Raw genomic sequence first — 19,862 nt, 5'->3', positions numbered from 1 at the left:
CAAAACAACTTGAAGAGCACCTCAACACCATAGGGGCCACAGAAATCACCATCAGTCAATTACAAAAAGCAACATTACTGGGAACAGCCTATATTCTGCGATAATATCTATAATAACAACAGCAACAATATTGATAATAAAATTCAGCCATCCCAAGTCCTTGGGAAGGACTCGATGTCTGGATAAAACAAACCAGTCAATAATAACAACAATAATACTATCCTGTGGCAGAGAATTCCATTATTAATTACGCACTGTGTAAAAAAGTACTTCCTTTTGTTGGTCCCAAAATTCCCGGCCTTCAGTGTCATGGGATGAGGTGTAGTGAGAGAGGCAGAAAATTTTCGCTCTGTCCACTCTCTGTACTCCATGCTTAATTTTATATAACTCTATCATGTCTCCCTGTAGTTGCCCATTTTTCAAACAAAAAAGCCCCAGATGCTGCAGCCTTGCCTCATAAGGAAGATGCTCCTGGCCCCTGATCATCTTGGTTGACCTCTTATGCACCTTTTCCAGTTCTACAATGTCCTTCTTAAGCTAAAGTGACCAGACTTGTGTGCAATACTCCAAATGTGGCAGCACCATAGATTTGTATAAGGGCATTATGATATTAGCATTTTTATTTTCAATCCCCTTCCTAATGATCCCTAGCATGGAATTGGCCTTTTTCACAGCTGCCATGCACTGAGTCGACACTTTCGATGAACTGTCCACTACAAACAACCCCAAGATCTCTCTCCTGGTCAGTTACTGACAGCTCAGATCCCATCAGTGTATATGTGAAGGTGGGGGCCCCAATATGCATCATTTTTCACTTGCTTACACTGAACCGCAATTGCCATTTTGTCGCCCACTCCCCCAGTTTGGAGAGATCATTTTTAAACTCCTCAGAAACTGTTTTGGGTTTCACAACCCTAAATAGTTTAGTGTCATCTGCAAATGTGGCCACTTGGCTGGTTACCCCAACTTCTAGATAATCTATGAACAAGTTAAAGAGCACTGGTCCCAGTACAGATCCCTGGGGGACCCCACTTCCTACTTCCTTCCATTGTGAAAAATGTCCATTTATTCCTACCCTGTTTCCTGGCCTTCAACCAGTTACCAATCCACACATGAACCTGTCCTCTTATCCCATGGCTGCTAAGCCATGACTGCTCTTTACTCATGAGCCTTTGATGGGGAACTTTTTGAAAAGCTTTTTGGAAGTCCAAGTATACTATGTCAACTGGAACACCTTTATGCACATGTCTGTTGACACTCTCAAACAACTCCAAAAGGTTAGTGAGGCAAGATCCTTGCAGAATCCGTGCTGGTTCTTCTTCAGCAAGGCCTGTTTTATACGTTTAACAATTTTGTACTTAAGTATGCTTTCCATCAATTTACCTGGCACAGAAGTAAATCTAACCGGCCTGTAATTTCTTGGATCCCTCCTTGATCCCTTTTTTAAAATCAGAGTTACAGGCCCTTCCTTCTTGGTATACATCCCAACTGAGTTTCTATTATATACCTGTTCCTGAACCAGGCTTTTTGGGGATGGAGGCTAAAGAACTGAATTAGACAGAAGTGACAAGAGATGATGTTCTAAACTGGAAAAACTGAAAACTAACAAATCACCAGGGCCGGATGGCATCCATCCAAAAGTCTTCAAAGAACTCAAAAGTAAAATTGCCAACCTCCTTGCTAAAATATATAACTTGTCCCTGCAATCAGGCTCTGTACTGGAGGACTGGAAAGTAGCAAATGTAACACCGATTTTCAAAAAGGGATCCAGGGGCGATCCGGGAAATTACAGGCTGGTAAGCTTAACGTCAGTTCCAGGCAAATTGATAGAAAACATCCTCAAGGATAAACTTGTAAAGCACATAGAAGAAAAGGCCCTGCTGGGAGTGAACCAGCAAAGGTAAATCTTGCCTCACCAACCTTTTGGAGTTCTTTGAGAGTGTCAACAAGTGTGTGAATCAAGGTGATCCAGTTGACATGGTATACCTGGACTTCCAAAAGCTTTTGACAAAGTTCCTCATCAAAGACTCCTGAGGAAACATAGCAGTCATGGGATAAGGGGACAAGTACATGTGTGGATTGCTAACTGGTTGAAAGACAGGAAACAGAGGGTAGGTATAAATGGAGGGTTTTCATAATGGAGGTGTAGCCCAGGGATCTGTACTGGGACTGGTGCTTTTTAATTTAATCATAAATGATCTAGAAGTAGGGGTAAGCAGTGAGGTGGCCCAATTTGCAGATGATACCAAACTCTTCCAGGTAGTGAAATCCAAAACGGATTGTGAGGAGCTCCAAAAGGATCCCTCCAAACTGGGTGGGTAGGCGACAAAGTAGTAAATGAGGTCAATGCTGGCAAGTGTAAAGTGATGCACATTGGGACGAAAAACCCCAACTTCAAGTATGAACTGATGGGATCTGAACAGCTGGTGACTGACCAGGAGAGGGCTCATTGAGTCGTGGTGGACAGCTCCTTGAAAGTGTCAACACAATGTGCGGCAGCTGTGAAAAAGGCCAATTCCATGCTAGGGATCATTAGGAAGGGGATTGAAAATAAAATGGCTAATGTTATAATGCCCTTATACAAAACTATACTGTGGCCACACCTGGCCATTTCTGGTCACCACACCTAATTCTGGTCACCACATCTAAAAAAGGACATTGTAGAACTGGAAAAGGTGCGGAAGAGGGCAACCAAGATGATTAGGGGCATAGACCACCTTTCTTATGAGGCAAGGCTACAACACCTGGGGCTTTTTAGTTTAGAAAAAAGATGACTGTGGGGAGACATGATAGAGGTCTATAAAATCATGCATTGTGTGGTGAAAGTGGATAGAGAGAAATTCTTCTCCCTCTCACATAACACTAGAACCAGGGGTCATCCCATGAAATTGATTGCCAGGAAATCTAGGACCAACAAACGGAAGTACTTTTTCACACAACACATAATCCACTTGTGGAATTCTCTGCTACGAGATGTGGTGACAGCCAACAACCTGGATGGCTTTAAGAAGGGTTTGGATAACATCATCGGCTACTAGTTGGATGGCTAAAGGCCACCTCCAGCCTCAAAGGCAGGATGCCTCTGAGTACCAGTTGCAGGGGAGTAACAGCAGGAGAGAGGGCATGTCCTCAACACCTAGCTGTGCCTTCCAGTGGCATCTGGTGGGCCACTGTGTGAAACAGGATGCTAGACTAGATGGGCCTTGGGCCTGATCCAGCAGGGCTGTTCTTATTTTGGTTTTGAATAAGTTCCATCAATTTGACCCTCTTGACTTGCCCTTTTTTCATTTTTACCACTCCCCTCATTTTTGGAAATTTTTGATCCTGCAGGACAAGCTTCATCTGCTCTTTGGCCATTTTAGGCATGTGGAGTGAGAATGTATCCCTTTCATGCCCGCATCATCTAAGAGTCTAACCACCTCCCTGGCAGGTTTTCTGCCTCTAATATATTTAAAGAAGTTTTTGTTATTCCTCTTGACACTTCTAGCTATATGCTCCTCAAACTCTCTTTTTGCACTCCTTTATGTCTCCTTGCATTTCCTTTGCCATAATTTATGTTCCTTTCTGTTTTCCTCATTTGAGCAGGACTTCCATTTTCTGAAGGAAGCTTCCCTGACTCTACTTGTTTGCTATTCTGGAGTCCTCCTGAACCTGGTGTTAGTGTATTTCCTCCTTTTTGGTATACATTCCAACTGAGCTTCTATTATTGTGATTTTGAATAAGTTCCAAGCTTTCTGAAGTGATTTGACCCTCTTGACTTTCCCTTTCAGCCTCCTTTTTACCAATGCCCTCATTTTTGAGAATTTTTGATCCTGCAGGGCAAGCTTTATCTGCTCTCCTCTTTGGCCATTTTAGGCATGTGAAGTCCAGTTCAGGGAACAGAAATGTGATTTCCACTCACTCCCCTGAACTCACAAAACCAGGCATTGCTTGCAGTTCATGTTCCAGGCAGCTGCTTAGTAGGCTCAAGCTCATATCAGCAACAATATGACTGCATGGCAGGGCAAGTGGGAAAAAAATCCAGTGGCTACTTTTCACTTGACAGGGTTGCTCCTTACATGACGGGGGGGAAGTGGCAGCTGTCAAATAGGTTTGGAGTGAGAGATCTCTATCTTTGGAATGTACCATTTGTCAATACATAGAGTTCCTCTGAATAGCAGTCACATTTGAAACTGAATGATATTGTGATATTGGGGAAAGTGCATGTTGAGATTACATGAAGGGAAACTCTTATGTAGAACTGCTGCTGAGTCAGTATTAAAAAAAGACCAAAGTGACAGAACATTCTGTCACTTTTCAGTACTTTCTTAAAAGCATTTGAACACTAAAAGCAATGGCAAGACAGTTACCTCCACACATTTGTAGAATTTTCAGAACAGGGATTTCTGCCAGTGTCTGAGCTGCTCAGAGATGCATTTTTCAGTCAACTTCCTTTACTGGTATGGTGATTATTGACCTTATAGGCAAGGTGGACTCATTGATCTGTTAATCCTGAAGCTGCTCCTGCCCCTCCCACTGAAGGGAAGAGCCTTGAATCAGCTGCCAAGGAGTAGAAGACACTGCGCTACTCCATGGGTATGTTGGTTCTGCTGAATGGCTATAGCCTGGTAGCAAAACAGGTGCTTTGCATGCAGTGGGCCACAGATTCAATCCCTGGCAGCTCCAACTAGGGCTAAGAAAGGGCACAGTCTGAAACACTAAAGAGTGTGCAGACAGTACTGAGCTAGAGGGCAGGGGTACACCTAAGTGTTTTAGGAGCCCCCCACTCCTCATTTTACTGAACTTCCCCTGCCAAACCTAAAAACCCACATCTACCTCAGTGGCTTTTCTTTCCTCATGAAACAAGCAAAGAGACGCTCCTCAAGCATTCTCTTATCCTGCACCCCTGAGGGTCTAGAACAGGGGTGGGGAACCTTGGCCCTCCAGCTGTTTTTGAACTACAACTCCTGGGAGTTGTAGTTCAACAACAGCTGGAGGGCCAAGGTTCCCCACCCCTGGTCTAGAATGTGCACACTTTAATTGTAAGCCTTTTTAGAAGCCTTTGAATATTGGCTGGAAATATTCAATATTTAGAATATTGTCTGAAAAGCAAGACAATAAATACTGTAAATATTATTGTAATCTGCATCACAAAGAAATATTGCTATAATGCTGATTGTTTGGTCATTATTTAAAGTATCCCTCAAACTGTACTTTTTCTTTTAAGTTGACAATAGCAAGTCATTCAGTTTTAAAATCTTCAGCTTCAAAACTCAGTTTCAACCTTTGAAAAGGCCTCTGTTATATTTAGCAGGGAGATAGCAACTCTCCTTTTCATCCCAGCATAGATGTCGCTCCCGTGGCTGTTGCTGGTGTCTCCTTTGTGTTTCATTTTAGATTGTCCTGAGCCCCTTTTGGACAGGGAGCCATTTTCTCATACCTTCTTTGATGTACATTGCTTTAAGAATGTTGTTGTTGTTGAAAACTGGTATATAAATATTCTCAGTAATAACTCTTTCTCTCTTCTCATTGTATCTGCACTAAGGTTATTCTGTTAAGTAGTTTTACCAGCAATATGTTGGTTTCTAAACTGACTTTGTATGGCTATTGGAATGGAATTCCTTCTCCCCACCAAGGTCACTGCAGACCTGTCCTCCTGGCTTGCCAGTAGGCCGTGATTAATTCAGCTAGATGTCTCCGTGCTTATTAGTGGGCTGGCAGGCAGTGGGAAGGATGGTGATGAGCAGCCTCTCTGTCATTTGGGTACAGTACTGAACACCCTTGTAGGATTAAAGGTGGGCAGTGGATGTAGTTTGGGAACAGAAGGAGATGAAGTGGGTGACTGTGAGGGCTCATAGGCTCATGAGGAGAAAGGCAGCCTGACTGACAGAATGAGTAAGCCGTTCTTTGATCTTCCAGTTGCTTACTCATGCCTTGAATGAGAGAGCTGGCAAAGGAGGCTGGCTGCAGCCTTCGTTCCGTTGCTTAGAGATAGCTGCCTATAAAAATGTACAGTATTTGTCTTCCCCTTCTCATGCACAACGGGAATATCAGTCATCATTGTACACTGAATATCTGCATATGTGTGGCAACTAAATTGACATTTGGATTTGGAGCACTGAGCTTAATGATGTTTTGTTAAAAACTGAATTGTATACTGATATTTCTGGGACTTTTGCCCCCACATCCACCCCCCAATTAAGGCTTTTAAAAATCTGCACCCAGGTAATCAACTATGTACCAAGAGAACTGGGATGCTGCAACCTGTACAAATCGTGCAAATTTGCATTGTTCCTTGTATTTCACATCATTCTAAAATGTTTGTGCTTTCTTCTGATTTTCTTATTATTGGAGGGACAAGTAGTTGCGCTGGCCAAGAATGTCAGCCCTGACTGCTAACCAGTGGAGCTCTAATTCATCCACATACCTGGCAGGCATAGACCTCACTTGCAAACATCTCTTTGCAGCAATGAGTGTTAGAAATTTACTCTTTTTAAGAACATAAGGACAGCCCTGCTGGATCAGGCCCAGGGCCCATTTAGTCCAGCATTCTTTTTCACACAGTGGCCCACTAGAGCTGCTGGAATCCTACAAGCAGGAGTTGAGGGCATGCCCTCTCTCCTGCTGTTACTACCATACAACTGGTACTCAGAGGCATCCTGCCTTTGAGGATGGAGTTGGCCTGTAGCAGGGTTTCTTAACCTTGGGCCCCCAAATGTTGTTGGACTGCAACTCCCATCACCCCCAGACATGGCCTTTGTGGCTGAGGATGATGGGAGTTGTAGTCCAACACCTGGGGGCCCAAGGTTAAGAAACTCTGGCCTATAGCCCTTCGACTAGTAGCAGTTGATAGACCTCTCCTCCATGAAGTTATCCAAACCCCTCTTTTAAAAATAGTTCTTAGGAAGCTGAATTCTGTACATAGTCTCTCTCTCTTTCCCCTGCTCCCCCACCATGCTTCTGCAGAATTGCGGATATACACAGACATGATGAACATGCATACTTACATGCAAAGGGTACAAATAAACATGTAAATTTAATACCTAAGGTGCTTATAAATGGCTTGTCTCTGGGTCATATTCAAATGCAAATGCAAAATTCTTTACTACAACTATCTTCAATAGCTGAAAAATTATATTTTAAGACATGGAAATGAACAAAGCACAGACACTAGTTAATGAAGTAAATTGCAGAGATGCAGAGCAATTATCCCACGTCTTCCCTCAAGGGTGCAGCTTATGTTGCAGATATATTCTACTTTCTGAACATTCAGACAACCATGTCATACACAGCACCTTATTTAATGCTATGCTTACTGTTAAATCATATGTGATTGTCTAAGTGTTATAGCCACTCATTGGCTGCCTTTGGATGTAATGTGGAATCGCGGGTCCAATGGACCTGTGGTTACACGCCCCCTCCCACCGCACTCCCATTCAAATTCAGACAAAATGGAGAGCTCTCTCTCTGCACTCTTGCTGACTGCAGAGAGGAGGGGTAAGTGGCTGCTGGGGCTTCCTTCTTTACTGAAGGACAGCCCCAGCAGCCAATAGCAGTCGGAGCGAGGGAGGAGTCTCCAGTTACAGAAGGGGGAAACTACAGTGCTAGCATTTGGACATAATGCTGGCACTGCAGAACTGGAGTTAAAGGCACTTAAACTTTATTCTGATCAAAGGTAAAAATCAGAATCTGGGAAGGGAAACCACGGGTCCATTTTCCCCACAAAACTGTGGTTGCTTGTGTTTGGACGTGCAGTTTCCAAGACTGGAAGTGAAGGGACCTCCGGTTTCATGTTATGTGCAAATGCATCCAGTGAATCAGTTTGTGACATAGTTAATGATAAGTGACACACCTCTTTCCACATGCTCATACAATACTGTGATCTTTCTAGTTTTCTTTTTAAATAGTTTATATGGAAGCCACTTATTTATTCAATTTAATGCATGGATATACCAATAGTGAATGTATAGAAAAGCGTTAAAACATCTGAGTCCCAATGGCCAAGCAACATATTGGGTTCATGTTTATCTGCCCTTGGCAGTCACTGTATTCTCAAGTGTTAAGCCAGCTGAGGTGGTCGGTACCATTTAGGGGGACTCTTTGTGTGATTTTTGACAAGGTCTACACCCCAAAGATAGAAAATAGGTGATAGCATTGCAATGCTGCATTTTCAGCTTTCAGCGTGTTATCATGCTTTTATTGTCCTGACTATTGGGGCTGCAACAACAAAATTTCCAATGGTGTTTTAAAAGTTTTAAAAGCACATAAACTACTATACAATTGTATTGATGTTATCAGAGGAATGAAAATGAAAATTGGCAGGAATGTCCTCCAAAGATTACTCCATGGAGAAAGTACACAATTTTTTCATTGTCACCCTGACCCTATCCTCTGCATACAAATGCCTTAAATTTTACCCTATTTGGGGGAGATTAGGGTAAAGGGGTGATAATGCACAGAAAGCTGTAAGTATAACAACGCTATCAACTATTCCCGATCCCTAGGGGAGTAGATGTTGGCAAAAACCACTGTGAGCATCCATCCCCTGAGATGATACCGATGGCCACAATTTATGGGTGTGACTAATGGGCTATATTAAATAAGCCACCTAATGGAGCAGCGGGGAAATGACTTGTATAGCAAGCCAGAGGTTGCCAGTTCAAATCCCTGCTGGTATGTTTCCCAGACTATGGGAAACGTCTATATTGGGCAGCAGCGATTTAGGAAAGATGCTGAAAAGCATCATCTCATACTGCGTGGGAGAAGGCAAAGGTAAACCACTCCTATATTCTACCAAAGAAAACCAAATGGTTCTGTGGTTGCCAGAAGTCGAGACTGACTCAACAGCACAATTTTACCTTTACCTTTACTGGACTACATTAACAATTGGTGCTGAAAGCAATGGAGTGCTAAACATAATAGATACAGGTATGGGCCTTTCATGAGGCAGGATGAGGCAGTTGCTTCAGGTGGCAAATTATTGGGGCACCAGCGGGGTGGCAAAATTCCCCCCACCACCATCAGGGCAGTTCTTTGGAACTGAACTGGCCCTTGCAAATCTTGCCAGGTGTGCCTTCTCACGCTCCTTGCAAAGCTTGCAAGAACCTCAAGGAGAGAAAAGAAGGCTGTTTCACTCCTTCCTGCCCCCCATTCCACCTTGGAAATTATATATATTCAATTACATTATGCTGCCCATTCTTGAAGAATATTTTAAAAACTGAACATGATTCCTCACTGTTTGTCTTCACAACAAGCTTGTGGGGTAGGTTAAACTGAGATAACATCATCCAGTGAGCTTCCTAGCCAAGCATTGTCCCCACCCCACCCCAAGTCTCTCTTGACCAAACCCAACATTTTGCCCACTATATTCCACCGAAGTGCAACATTGTGATAAGGGTGGTGCCTTGAGGCCATGTGAACGGTCCTTACCCTTATTATATGGTGCACTGTGAAAACTAGTAAGGTGAGCAGTTATAATGGAGGATAACTTTGGCTGGCAATGCAATGTTTTGCTTTTTTACATTTCATTTAAAAATGATCACACAACAATGATTTACAAGTTATTATTTACATTTCTTCTGTGATTATTTTGAAAATTAATGTGTCTTCTGTGGAGTGTCAACAGGTTTGAAGTCAATGTTGGATTTTTGCCTTTGCAGATGTCAAGGTGCTATCCTGTTCTTAGAAAGAAATGTTTTCATAAACAAGGGTGTAGATAGTCCTCTGAATTTATCAAAGAACTGTCAGTATATGGGGATTGATTTCAGCGTGATTTGCCAGCAGAACATGTTACTACATTAGCAATGGAAATATTACATATGCTCTGGTTCAGCTCAGCTGAAATGTGCTTTGCTTGTTGCCTAAGTCTTTTTAAATGCTGCAGCTATATAAAAAAGGCTTTTGAGAATCACAAGATTCTCTTTTATGAGGCTGCATTCAAATTGTGATTACTGTAAGGTAGTCAGATGGAGAAAGGAGCAGTTCCAAGAAGGACTTAATTTTTGCTCTGAGCCAACATTTACTATGAGACTCCAGTAAAAATCTGATGGGAAAAGGCCACAGTCAGCATAGAATAATCTTTTAAAGCTGACATCTCCATGCAATTAGTGGTAACCTTTATGGAGAACTCTTCCACCTGGAAAGCTTGGGGCACAATTTATCATCCTTACAAAATGGCATTCGAGGCCAGACAAACACTGTGTAACTGGTTTTGAGCAAAAGGAAGCACACAGCTTAAATGCCCGAAGGTCACTGCAAGGATATACTTCCCAGGCTCTTCTCTGTTTGAGAGAGGAAGGAAATTGACCTTATGCCCAATGTAGTAACTGACTGTGCTGTGCATTTTGGGGTGAAACCAAACTCAGCCAGATCCCACACAGCTGAGGAAGTAGTCCACATGATGTTTGCTTTCATCTGCACAGTAAACTGCAACTGGATCAGTGGCAGATCAACTAAGAAGGACCCATTCTGTACCCCAAATCTTGCTTTGGTAGATAGAGGTTTTCAGGTGAATGTAAGGATTGCCTTGCATGATTAAACCAAAGGTGTACCTGGTACAACACACTAGGCCTGTTCATACAACCATTTCAGGGTGGGTTGTAGGGTTAGAGAGCTCCCACCCCAGTAGCAGCAGATGATCAGAATCTGTGTTTGAGTCAGGAAACCCACAATTAAGACAGGCATTGTTGAAATCAGGAGCTGCAAGCATGGAAATTCCTTTTAAGGGTGTGCATGAACCTGTTTGTAGGCCCTTTTACGGGCATCCGAACAGGTTGGAACACAGGCCGTTTCGAAGGTTTGAAGGCGGGGGCGTGTGGGGGAGGGTGCACTTGCCCCTCCCTCCTCTCTTCCCCCGCTGGCAATCGGTTAACTCAAAGTCCATTGGGGCGGCAGCATACCTCCCTGCCACCCTGTTGCCCCCTTTACTGGAAGCAACCGGAAGTAATCAATGCACCTGTGTGTGTCGGGCACATGCGTGCAATGTGTGCGACGTGCGCACACACTCTGAGTACCTCCATTTACTACCAGCAAAGTGGGCAATGGGGCGGCAGGGAGGTATGCTGCTGCCCTGATGGACTGTGGAAAATGAGCACTGGCAGGGGAAGAGCAGAGGGGCGGGTAAGTACACCCTCCCCTGCCCTTAAAGGCAGATGCCACCCACCTTCGAACGGAGCCCACCCGGTTCCATGCACATCCCTAATTCCTCTGAGACCTAGCAGGCTTTCCTAGCATGTTTTGCTCTGCCAGTAGACTGGAATGCCTCATTACATCAGCAGCTGCCCTCTGATTGGCTATGAAAGAGTAGGAGGGGGACTCAGCCCTGTTGAAGCTACTGCAGCTACAGGATCGTAGAGTGTGCTTTGCAGAGTGGCACATTCATGGATTCAGCCCCTGTAGCCACAGTTCTCTTTTGTTTACAGGCCTGCTAGGTCCTAAAGGTTGAGTAGAAAAGGTAAGTGGATCCACATGACCAGAAAACAAATGTAGGAGAACTTGGTTAAGAGGAAATGCTGGGTTATCTTGCTTTGAGCATTATGGTTGGAGGGATTTTTATGAATTCTCACAATCATGCAAACCATGGTAGAATGTTTCCTACCCTGATTTTGATTATTATGTGAATAGGCTGACTCCTAGAAGGTTGTACCAGATGCAGTACCAGATGTTGAATGTGGTCAGTTTCATGTAAAGTATGGAGATGAATTGCAAGCACCACGGAGGGAGAAAAGCAGAAAGAATTCACTTCAGGGTAAATGCTTCCAAAATGCAGCCTATTGAAACAATATAGAACTTAGTCACTGTGTAATTGATTGATCTTTATCACAGACTATATATTAATCACATAACTGTGCAAACTAACTGATGAGGGAAAGATTCCAAGGGGCTTCTTCATTGTTTCTGTTTAGCTTCCAGGGTCATTCTCTTGCTTTATATACTGTAAGTAACAGCTTTTCAGAAACCTGCATGAATTAGTGTAGAGCTGCTGCTCATTCTTACATCTTCTTATGGCCTCTGGTCAAACTGGTTCTGCAGATATTCAGAGCAATTCAAGAAAAACCAGATCATCCCCTAAATTCATGACCAGTATTGCTGCAATAGGCACATCGATATTTTTGTGGTACAGCCACATGCACTCATGATGAGGGATGGACAAACACACATCCACACAGTCTGCAGCTTGTATGTGCAGTGTGACCATAATTGGTGCTATCAAGCCCTGAAACTATGCTTTTGCTCTAAGTGGAGAAATTGGCTCTAAAACCAATGGCAAGCATGCAATAGCAGCAATAATATTGGACTGTTAGCTGTGGGTAAAGGCAGTTTAATGTTAAAGTACCCCTAGTGGAGCAAATCTCTGGGAGAGGGCTGGGGGTCCTGGGCAGTGGGGTAAATGTAAAACTCACAGTCAGCCCATTTCAGGAATCTCTCAACCTCCAAGAGGCTTTAAACACAGGGCTTCTACCGCAAATCTCTTTCAGAAGAGAGTGTGTGCATTCACACACCAGTCAAAGTTACCCTGAAGTCCCTTTGAGATCCTTGGACCCACTCCACACACAAATCAGGCTTTGTGATGTGAATTCAAGCTTATCTTGATGTATTTCTGGATTTTAAAAATGCTGGTTTTAAGCTACTTTTTTCTGAAAACGCCGATGTAGAATCATTAGCATGATAAGAGGGATGCTCTCTATATAAATGCAGATATTACTCTCTCTCTCTGCCACCCATTGGCTAGAAGGAGGAAAACACGGAGGCATGCCATGTGAACTTGTTTAAAAACAAAACTCGAGAGCAGAGGGGAGGGGCTGCTTCCCTCAGTGCTGCGAGTGTAGTTCGAAGTTGCTTCATTCAACATTTACCCCGAAGCATGAAGTCATGTGCGAATAACTCCCTGGAGAGATTTTTCTGGCCTCTGAATCCCACAATCCAGGGTTCCTAGCAAATTCTAGAAGCCAAGTGAATTCAGTTTGGAAAGGTTCTGAGCTAGTGAGTCTTTAGTAATGTGGGACCACTAAACCCACACAGAAGCCAGCCAAGAGAGGGATCTCAGAGGCTGCCTGATCAGGTTCCCACACAAAGCTGATGAATGAAAGATAGGTGCTGGTTCTCTGTGCCATTCAGGTAGATGCATAGGGCAAAAGGGCTGTTATCTCGAACCTGCATACTTGATGAAAGGTTCCTGCCAGCTTGATTAAATTAGAAATATTTGCAGTGATCTGAACATAGGGAGGCTTCACATGGCTTTGAAAGCTCCAGAAAAACATCAGCATATCTTATTGTCCCACAGAACTATATGCTTTCCCCAAGACACAGGTCACTCGATAGTGTGTCCTGCTGCTTTTGCTTAAAGAACTTCCCTGGGGGCCATTTTAATTCCTTCCATGGCTGGCTTCTTCTAAAGTGCTAAAATGTCAGCTCTCACTGCTGGTACTGTTCCGGGGACAAACAAGGCTCCAATGGACACCACTGCAGAGAGGTCAGGGGGTGAAGCAAGCTGTCTATTAATAGCAGTTTTTAAAAGTGAAATTATTATTGTTTCAATATGTGAAAATAATGGTACAAATCCAAATCTATATGTGTGCATCTATCCCTTTCAAAAGGCAGAATGCATCAAAATTTCCCACTGGAGTGTCATAAGCTAGACTGGATGCTGTGTGTGATCTGGTCCACCCAATTTCACTATCCCATTGACTTGTATGGGCAATCTGTGTGCAGTGTATGCATGTACATATCTGCACATATGTACAGTTATTCACATGTTATGATGAACAAATGCACGTAACACTTCTATCTGTACCATGCATTTGAGGAACATGTTACCTGCTTTACTTTTGAAATGAATGCTTATATGTTATTCATACCAAAAAAATGCACCTATGTACAGACATCTGGATGCACATACAGCATGATGTCTGAATAAGGTGACAAAAACATGTACATGTGTACAAACATTTCTATGCAAGTATAGCATAATGTCTGAATAGGGCCCAAGGCTTCCTTCCTTCCCTATCATCTGTTATATTTGTACAATTATCAAACTTCTGATATAAGATCAGAGCTAGTGCCATAGTTGTAGTAAAGAAAAGTCATTCTGTTGTTCCACCAAAATATTTTTAGTACACAGCCTTTAAATGATACATTGGGTTTCAATTAAACATTCTTGCATCCAATGCAATTAGTTCTACTTAAATATGAGTTTTATAACTGCCTGCTATACTGTAGCAAGTAAAGGCATGGTTTTTCTCTTCCATTAGTAGTACTATCACTTTCTAAATAAAATTCCCAGTTAAATTCCACTGTACTTTAACTCTAGTAGTTTTAATTCTTGAAAAAAGAATGACCATCACAAGGTTTTCCCTTGACCTGCCAGTTGACCCAAATGATGCAAAACTCAAGCAATTAATTTGCTTCTGACACAATACACATCAGGGCTAATGAAAGATAGCCGTGTAAATATTTGGGACCAGCTCTTGGAAAATGATACTAGTATTGTTGTTTTCCGGTTGGGTTTTGTTGTTGTTGTTGTTGGCTCAATTTTCCTCTGAGAAAAATAACCCAAATAATCACAAATAATCCGAATGGCTTGTTCTTGTGAAGGCAGAAGACAAAATGCACTTGACCTTTCAATTTTTCTTGGATTTTAAACAATTCCTGGAAAAATGAGAGACAAGAAGCCAACAATTATACTTTCCAATGTCAAATGTGTGGTTCACTTTAGTCAATCCTTTGCTAAGTCAATCTCTTAGGCAGCATGCAGAACATTTCCACTAGTCATCAGAAGGGCACCATCATTATCCCAGATTGCAAGGCAATATGCCTTTATAACATGTTCTAAAGGTTGTATGAATCAGCCCAGACTCTAGTAATCTTTTGATGTTCAGTACTGACCAGTGTTCATCTTATCAAAAGGATAAATGAGGAGTATTTAGCAAAGATTTCCAAATCACACCAAACACACTACAGAGCCCTTTCCTTTCAGGCAAGAACAGCACAAATAAAAATTTCAGTGTGAGTGACTGTCACTTGTTCAATCAAATCTCCAAACAGAAAGTAGGTTTGCACCTCTGGAATAAAGGAATGAGGTGTCTCCTTGTATTGGTTCTGGATCATTTGTGGAAGAAGATCAAACATTTTATTTTATTTTATACTTTTCTAGGTCCTTCAATGGAACTACCAGAGCAACATGCAATAAAACAAAGGCAAGCAATACAATATATAAATACAATTAAACAAAACACAGGAGGTAAAGTGAAGAAGAAATATGAAATTTAAAAAAATCAGTGCAAGCAGGAGAAGATCTGGTCTTATGGTAAAGTGTGTGCCATTGAGTCAGTATCGACTCCTGGTGACCACAGAGCCCAGGGGTTGTCTTTGGTAGGATACAGGAGGGGTTTACCATTGCCATCTCCCACGCAGTATGAGATGCTGCCTTTCAGCATTATCCTATATCACTGCTGCCCGTTATAGGTTTTTCCCATAGTCTGGGAAACATACTAGCGGCGATTTGAACCTGTAATCTCTGGCTTGCCAGTCAAGTCATTTCCCTGCTGTGCCATTAGGGGGCTGGTCTTATTCTAGCAAGCATGAATTGTCCCCTTTGCTAAGCAGGGTTTGCCCTAGTTTGCATTTGAATGGGAGACTATATCTGAGCACTGTAAGAAATCCCCCTTAGGGGAAGAGGGTCACTCTGGGAAACATTTGCATGCTTCTGTGCAGAAGGTTCCAAGTTCACTCCCTGGCATAGCCAAGATAGGGCTGAGGGAGACTCCTGCCTGCAACCTTGGAGAAGCTGCTGCCAGTCTGGGAAGACAATACTGAGCTAGATAGACCAATGGTCTGACTCAGTATATGGCAGCTGCCTATGTTCCTATATCCCTAAGCTCATGTTTTGAAACAACAAGAGATCCTCGATTCAAAATCTAAGCTGTACTTACCTGTCCTAAATCTATATAGGAGCACTTCTTGTTCAAAACCTTGCTAGCATAGTCATACTATTCTTACAGTCAAAAGCTATTTGACACATGGTTGAATGAAAAGTCTCAACTTTCTTTTTGCATGACATGTATTTCAGTCCTACCTGCTCTGAACCTGTTCTTATAATTATTTTCTGTCAAACTGTAATGAGTTTCTATTTTATGCCAAATTCTTTATTTGCTGCCACGTTCAACTTCAATACATTTCCTTCTAAAAGGGAAAAATACAGCATTAAAATCTGAGAGCTAGTTTTTCAGAGCTAGAGGTTAGCAATTCAAGGAAAATGCTATTTAAAAAGAAAATGTGGAATGATTGTCAGTTGATTTATCCCTTAAAGCATTTTGTTAGATAGCTAGGTTATAATTTCTCAAGAACTAGAGTGTTACTGCTCTCTTTGAAAAGCAGCCTGTGAATCTGAGTGGAGTCATCAGGGGCAAATAATACAGGATCATAGGTAAAAGCAATTTCTTCTATGAAATACTATATGCAAGAGATTAGGAATTACATCTGCAAGGAACAGGAGCCCATAGAACACTTCTGGGTGAACTTGTTATTACAGCAGACATTTGTATTAATGTCTCTGTATTATTAATGTCTTTGCAATTTGTATTTTTATTAACTGCATTACAGCTATTGTTTCAATAGCAAAAAACTAACAATAAACCACTTGGCAGAAAAGAATCTAGCTGCTACAATTTTCACTTGTGCTCCAAAATCATGGATATTGCAAGTTAAAGTGCTCACTTTAACTTCCATATCATGTACAGTCCCATATATTATGTGGCTTAAAAAATTAGGCTAAATGCACCCAGACTTTTCCTTGGGCTTTAAACTTGACACTGAGCTGGGGAGGGATGCATCCAAGCAGACATTCAGCAGGTACATCTTTCCCAAATCACTTCTTAGAGATGCACCTCATGAATTTCTGCCCATTGCATCTCTACAAGGCATAGTGTTTTCCCAAAATGTCACCTGGGAATTTTCTGGAATATGAGATTTGTGCCAATTAAAGTGTTGCAAAGTGCCAATGAAACAGTGGCTTGAAACAGCGAGTACAACATTTCTTGATGCATTTTTCAATGCATCATGACAGGGTTTTGACTGCTTATATTGCCCACCACTGCAGCAGGTTTTCCAGGCAGGGGGTGTCCATATTCCACCTGAATCGTATTCACTGCCCTCCCCTCCTCCATTTTGGACCAATAGGGTCACAGAGGGGGCGGGGAACTGCTGACACAATGAACTATTTTAAAAAATTCTCAGTGTCTTTGCACAAAGCTGACAACAGGGGGAAGTACGGCTCAATGTGCTCTGCTTTCTGCTAGTAAGAGCATAAGCTAAGGCTGAAAGCGGAAATGAAATGAAGTGGAAATATATAATTAAAAGTACATATAAAATTGAAGAGACAAATGTGACCAAAAGATAGGGCTGAAAGCTGAAATGAGAGCAAGAAGAGATTGCACCCTTGCGCAAGAAATGGAGCGATAATATATATATTAAAAAAATGTGGCCTTACATATCAACAGATCCTCGATCTGCCGAATGAGCCAGCACACAAGAAAGGAGGAGACATGAACGTGTCTGAAAAGTAACTTGATGAAAAACAAAAACAGATGCAATCGAAATCAAAAGCCAAAAGCAGATGAAAATTGGGTTGCATCTTTGTGCAAGAATCTGGGTGGGGAAATCCCCCCCCCCATTTCACGGAACAGATTATTTCATGAATGAGGCTGTAAAAATCAACAAATGGTTGCACCACAATTTGAACCAACCACACCACACCACACTGCAATGCATAAACGACGGGGCAAGCCTCCTACAACTGAAAAATACAGCTACTTTCCTGCAATGTACGATACAACATTATAGGGCTACAAAACATCTATAAAATCAGTAACAAGGCATTGGAAATATGAATGGCCCCCTGCTGACAGGGCAGCGAATGTGATGTCGAAACACAGGCAATATAGAGGGGCACTTAGCGGACATGTTGTGAAACTGTTGCAGTGTGTAATCTGGAAAATGCCCTACAGTAGAAAAAGTCCAGGCAGAAATTCATGGACTCTATTTACAGGCCTACTTTAATAGCAATAGCAATAGCACTTACATTTATATACCGCTCTATAGCCAGAGCTCTCTAAGCGGTTTACAATGATTTAGCATATTGCCCCCAACATTCTGGGTACTCATTTTACCGACCTCGGAAGGATGGAAGGCTGAGTCAACCTTGAGCCCCTGGTCAGGATTGAACTTGTAACCTTCTGGTTACAGGGCAGCAGTTTTACCACTGCGCCACCAGGGGCTCTTTAAGTACTTACAGGTATATGCTGAGATCAGAACAGTAATGCAGGGAGGTCAGTGGCGGCCCCAGTTCAGCCTGCTGCCAGTGGCCCCCTAGTCCCCCCCCCCCCTGCATCCAACGTCAGATGTCAGCATCTGACATCAGACACTGGGGGTGTGGTTTTGCTCGCAAACGGGACTGTGTACTCCGTGAGCAAAATCTGGCCTGTGCCACGTTCACAGCGGCCTGGAGTGGCTCTCCCAGCGGCTGGCTGGATTTTGCTTGCAAATGGGGTGTGCGTCAGATGCAGGGGGCAAGGCTGGGGTGTGAGGCATGGCCCCTGAGCATGGTGGCCTGGGTTCTTTGAACCCATTTGCTCTATGGTGGCTCTGCCCCTGGATCAGAGATTTAATTAGGGATCCAGCCAAAGGGAAAGGAGAGGAAGTTATATTTGTTACACATGGTTAAATGCCGTGTTGCTTTGATTAGAGTTATTATAGGCATGCCACCTATAGGTTATACAATACATCTTTTAGTTATTGATTCTCTCCCCTAGGGGAGAGCGATGATTGCAAAAAAGTCATTGAAACTACTTAACTACTTCAGAGTAGTTGCAAAAGTAGTTCCAATTACTTCTACTAAAATGTAGTAGTAGTTTAGCAGCAGCAGGCCTGGCTCCATGTTTCAGAGGGTCTTCAGCAGCCTGCCATCCATGGATCCCCTCCTACCTGCATTGATCCTGAGAGAGTCATTCTGTCGCTAACACATGAAGGCTATCCTTGCAGGCCTTCTGAGGGCCCTGAGCCTCAGCAGCTGCCCAATGACACCACACTTGATGTTGGGCCTGGATAGTGGTAGTGGTTAATAAGGTCCATCAGTGCCAGATAGACCCTTGTCTGCTCATCAGGGCTGTTATTATGTTCTTGCATGTCTTTTCTCCATTTGTGTGAGTGTGTAAACTGGCCAGTTTTAATATTAAAGGAAGAAACTTTAAGTACAAATCAATTACTATATTAGAACTCTGCAAGCTACTAGCACCACAGAATAGAACACATTACAAGGAAACTGGGCATTGTTGCAGCGACTAAGGAAAATCTGGATCTCTGAGTTTTTGCTTGTATTTTTTTCACTTCATAAAAACAGCCCTGCGGGATGAGGCCCAAGGCCTATCTAGTCCAGCACCCTGTTTCACACAGTGGCCCACCAGATGCCTCTGAGAATCCCACAGGCAAGATATGAGGGCATTCTCTCCCTCCTGCTGTTACTCCCCTGCAACTGGTATTCAGAGGCATTTTACCTCTAAAGCTGGAGGTGGTCTATAGCCACCACCAGACTAGTAGCCATTGATAGACCTGTCCTCCATGAATTTCTCAAAGCCCCTTTTAAAGCCATCAAAACTAGTGGCCATCATCACATCCCATGGCAAAGAATTCCATAGATTAACAATGTGCTGTGTGAAAAAGTACTTCCTCTTGTCGGTCCTAAATTTCACGACCTTCAGTTGCATGGGATGACCCCTGGTTCTAGTGTTGTGAGAGATTTCTCTCTGTTCACTCTCTCTACTCCATACATAAGTTTCCTTATTCTGCATCCACTCAGCATATTTCAGAAGTAGGATAAATTTCCAGCATCA

General features: G+C 42.7%; 1 long non-coding RNA gene across 1 annotated transcript in view; it reads left to right on the top strand.

Annotated features, from left to right (window-relative positions):
- The first annotated feature begins 11,322 nt into the window (after window positions 1-11,322).
- LOC128347368 (uncharacterized) overlaps window positions 11,323-19,862 on the top strand; it is a 71,565-nt gene continuing 63,025 nt past the window's right edge. The window contains exon 1 of the long non-coding RNA XR_008317531.1: window positions 11,323-11,431. This is a non-coding gene — a long non-coding RNA (uncharacterized LOC128347368). The remainder of the gene's footprint in view (window positions 11,432-19,862) is intronic.

This window comes from Hemicordylus capensis, chromosome 2 (assembly GCF_027244095.1).
Source record: "Hemicordylus capensis ecotype Gifberg chromosome 2, rHemCap1.1.pri, whole genome shotgun sequence".
Lineage (NCBI taxonomy): Eukaryota > Metazoa > Chordata > Lepidosauria > Squamata > Cordylidae > Hemicordylus > Hemicordylus capensis.
Note: the sequence above shows the minus strand (reverse complement) of the source record. Positions and strands in the feature narration are given on the sequence as shown.